Source organism: Hydra vulgaris, chromosome 03, assembly GCF_038396675.1.
Source record: "Hydra vulgaris chromosome 03, alternate assembly HydraT2T_AEP".
Taxonomy (NCBI): domain Eukaryota; kingdom Metazoa; phylum Cnidaria; class Hydrozoa; order Anthoathecata; family Hydridae; genus Hydra; species Hydra vulgaris.
The window spans coordinates 46,163,914-46,169,156 of NC_088922.1; positions in this window are offsets into that span (position 1 = coordinate 46,163,914).

Here is a 5,243-nt window from a genome sequence, read left to right on the forward strand (position 1 = left end):
AAGATTAAATTAATTTTAAAGAAAAAAAAGTAAAATCTGATAACTAAAAAAAAATACTTAGATATTTTTATAAAACTATTTAGTCATGTAAGTAAATTGACGTAAACTTATACGAATCATAATGCATATATAAATATCGGTAAAAATATGCAATTCATAGAACAGCATCATGGAATTAAGATTGAAAGCTTAAAAAATATGTTGAATAAACACACTGCATTTTCAAAATTTATTTTTTTATACAGATTTTTTTGACATTAGTATTGAATAAAAAAGAAAATTAGCAAAACTTATTCAATAAATACTAAGCGTGAATACGTCTTACAATAAATACACAATTAATATTTATGGTATGTCTTCTTTTACAAAATTCATTTATTTTTTGTACATTTATATTTACTGTTTCTATGCAAACTTGAATGCAATTATATTGTAAACATGATGACTTCATAAAAACAGGAGTTTTTATATGCGTCTTAAGAGAATAGATATATTTGGAATTAAAAAAAAATAAAAAAAAGTAGCCAGCTGAATAAAAATTAAAAAATATATTTTGATATCAAAGAGGTTATGAAAACAGAAATTCTTATTTCGGTAATGTATGCTTATAAATAATTTTTTTAAATCGTGCTTATTGGGTAAAAGTGTAACAATGTAAAATACATTATTTTTTTAAAATATTAAACTCTCACCTTTCCGAGATTTCCCCAATTCTTCGTCGAAATTTTTAGTTGAAAATAAATAAAGGTATGTTACTGGTGTGTGCTGTATTTTATGCTTACACACCAATCTGGATTATGTTTTTTTGAAATATTTTATTTGTTACTTGAGGTTTACCGAGTAAAAAAGGAAACGTTTCATAAGACTCTTTATGAGAGTATTTACGGCCTAAAGTCAACGATGATGAGCAGTTCTTATCAACAATTAAAGGTTTTTTAGACGTCTATTGTAAACGTTTATTTTTGAACCTTTTTCCAGTTCAAGTGTTTTTAATAAACATTTACAAAAAGGTTTTTTGAACCTTAGAAGTTTACAGCCCCTCTCAGTTTGAGGGGCTGTAAACTTTGAAAGATTATAAAACCATTACACTAAGAGATTATTGCATGAAATTTTAAATTTGTTGATGAATTATAATTTAAATAAAAATAGTAAAGTAAGTATTTTCTAACATCGTTGCCGCCCACGTTAAAGGTTAGGGAGACTAAAGTTTATGGGGTTTTTTTGTTCCCAAACTTTGGTCATTGCAGTTTTTTGTGAAGCACATTTGGTATTAGCATGAACATATAAACATTTGGAGGTATCTGGAAGTTAACTGTTTCTAACACACCAAAACAATCAGATTATGTATGTCGTTAAAAAAAAGAAGTTGTGTTAACCCCCTGCAATATAGCAAAAATTAAAGTTTAACTACTTTCACTGATTAATTTTCATAACATACTACGTCTCGGTAGTAAAATGTTTTTTAAATAATAAAGAAATTTTGAAAGCTAACATTTTACTTATTTGATAAGAAAATGTATTTTACCTAGATTTTCTATTATGTTATTAATTTACCGGATTCTTAATTATGTTTTCTACCCCATCTTCATTGACCTCTTTACCTTCTAAACGAAATTGTTTCTTAGGTTTTTGGCATTGCACAATCTTATAAGATCGCTTTGAGACCAAATTGAAACAATCGACCAACTTCTTACTCTGCGTGAATTCTTAACCTTAAGTTTTAAATCCCAACCGGGCTCGGGGTAGAACAACTACACAAGCCTGGCTTTGATAAAAAACGGACTTGTTTGGAAACAATACATGACAAATGTTGAAAAAAAATTTTCAGTAACTACATTTACAAAATAATTCCTTTATTGCTTTGTGCCCTGGGAACTTTCTAGATTTTAATTGAAATCCAATTTCTCGACGACACCTAAAAATAATCAAATATAGCACCTAAATGTATATATATATTTATATATATATATATATATATATATATATATATATATATATATATATATATATATATATATACATATGTATATATATATATATATATATATATATATATATATATATATATATATATATATATATATATATGTATATATATTATATATATCCATATGCCTGTTTGTATGTGTGTGTGTGTGTGTGCGTGTGTGTGTGTGTGTGTGTGTGTGTGTGTGTGTGTGTGTGTGTGTGTGTGTGTGTGTGTGTGTGTGTGTGTGTGTGTGTGTGTGTTAGTGTACATGTGTATATATATTTAGTTTATGGCTTCAATATTCAATTGTCCCACTGATTGAAAAATCACAAGAATTTCTTAAAGTTATTAAAGAATACTTTTTCTTGAAAAATATGTGTGTAAAAATATGGTTATCAATTTAAGACAATTTGTGCGATATTTTAGGGTTTTTAAAAACTACTTTTGAAAATATATATAGTTTATTTGAGTTGAATTTGAATCTTTATTATAATATAAGTAGAAAAAAGGTTACATTATGAGTAGATAGATTATAGCAACTGATAAAAATATGTGCTACAAATAAAAAACGGAATGCGTTTGAAAAATATTGCTCGCTGCACAAAAAAAAAATTTTATAAATGTTAACAATCATAGGAAACAACATTTTGTAGATTTTAGTCAAATTTGAGTGTCGTTACAATGAGGTGTCGCGATCAATTTTCTCGACACTCAGCAAACTATGTTGCGAAAGACTGAATGTTCTAATGTACTTGTAAGTAGTTAAGTTACGGACGGTCATTTAAGGTACGGACGGTTGAGGTAAAAACAGTAGTTAAGGTATGGACAGTAGTTAAGGTACGGATAAAAGTATAAGACAATGAATCCAGTCAACTTTTAAAAAATTCAATTGAAATATTTTTCAAGGTTTAGATCTATTAGCCAGAACATGATCTTGAATATATTAGCTAGAATATATACCTCTATATACATATTTAGATCTAAATACGATTTTATAAAAATCATTTGTTACAGAGTCTTTAATTCTATAGGCTAATTATGCTAAGTGTAAAATAGAATGTTTAAAAGTAAAAATTTATAATAAAAAAATTATTAAAAGGGGATTATTACCTGGGAACAAAATATAACAAAACATTTTCCTCGTATGAAGAAAAAGTTTCTATTTTTTTCATTTGAGGCTTGATATCCACATAAATCAACGAATAAAGTTATGGCCACCTATTCCAATGGAATGTTCAATTTATCTTCTTTCCATAACCATGTAATAATAAAATTGTATCAACAAACAACATAATACTAAAAAAAAAAGGAAGAAAAAATTATCCAAGTTGATCACTTCATGTGATTATTTTTATTGGTTATTTTTAAAATTTCTTATCATTTAGAATAGCTAATGCATCAACATTCTTAAATGAGACAAAATATTATTATGATTAGTTTAGGAGCATTTAAGACCAATACTTAGATAGACATATATAATAGTGGATTGAATTGCGTTTAAGGGTGAGTGACAATGCTATTTTTCATTCATTGTCACAATCGAATTTAAACATCATTCATTTATATTATTACTGTACTATTTTATTTTTGTTACTAAAAATAACACTTTTTCAAATTTTGTAATTTTATAATTCTTTTAATTTTTTCATATGTTTTTATATCCTACTATCAAAACGTTTTATTTATAACATTAATTTAATATATATATATATATATATATATATATATATATATATATATATATATATATATATATATAAATTTATTGTTTTGTTCAGGTTTTAGTCTTTTTGGTTAGAAGTTTTTCCATATGCAATGCTGATATTAGTAAGTCCGTTTGTTTTGCTTTTTAATTCAAACTCTTAAACAATTTGACATATTACAGATAAATCTAAATTAAAAGTATAAAACTTACTCCAAAAAAATTTGCATATTTATCAAGCGTTGTACAAGTGTGCGTTTATTTATAAAACATTAATCGATACTTGGCGTATGCTAAATGATATGGATACGTCTATGATACGTCTTAAATTATATTTAAAACGGATAAATGATCTTTTGTTCATTTCAACTATAAGAGATGTTGCTTAAATAACACTGCTTTTAAACTACACACTGTTTTCATTGTTTTGTTCTTTAAAAAATTTATAGTAATGGTTTATTACTAAAGAATATTTTTAATTTTTTGGGGGAAAAGATACTAATTGTTAAAACAAGAGCTTTTAACTTTTATCATTATAGATAATTATATATTAAAGTTGTAGATAATTGATAAATATAGGTAATAATCCATTAACAATATTATATTTTTAGAATTAACTTCAAAAAATTCTAGAAACCCTAATTATTTTATGCCAGTCTGAAGATATGCTAACATTTGCTTAGTAATCAACGTAACTAGTGTCTTTATCGCACTTAAAGTGTGACGTTTTAGAAAATAAATTATTCATTGAACTTTATGCTGTTTTTTATAAAATCAAAAAATCAAGTCATTGTTATTTTATTTTTGGCAATTGTTTTATATAGACATGATTAAACAGTTTTTTAGCCTTTCAATTAAGTATAAAATATTATATTACCATAATGTATATAGTAGTCAATATAAACTGTTTTGGCATTTTTATAAGTTCAAAAGCATTGATAATTAGTTAATGCTTTTGAACTTATAAAAATGCCAAAACAGTGAAGTGCATAATAACATTTTATAAAAAATTTATATATATAGAATTTTTCATATATATAATTTTATTTATTACTATTATATGCATTCATCTTTTTATGGGTATCTTTATGGTAAATTAATATATAAAGTTTTTCTTGATGACTCATAATAAAGATTCAGATTTAGATAGCTCAATTACCCATAAAAAATCCATTAACATTTTATATTTTTAACTCCACATGGAACTAGACAGGTAAGCATTTCCTCGACAGTAAAAATGCTTTTTTTTTGACTTTGTAACTTTTCGCATATTTAATGATAGTTGTGAGATATATGATTTTTATTTAATATAAATCCATATTTTGGTATTTGAGTTAGTTACTTCCAGATAACTTTTAAACTCCAAACTTTTGTATGCTGATTCTGATGTCACGCCTCCCGGGAACCTGGGAACAAAAATACCCTAAAAAATTAGGCATCACCCACCATAAAATGGAAAAAAAGGTTTGTCAAAATACTATCTAAAATGCTATGACTTGATGGAAATTCATTTAAGGATTATAGTTTTCTTACATAAAGACAACATTAAGCTGTTTTCTTTCTTTATTCAAT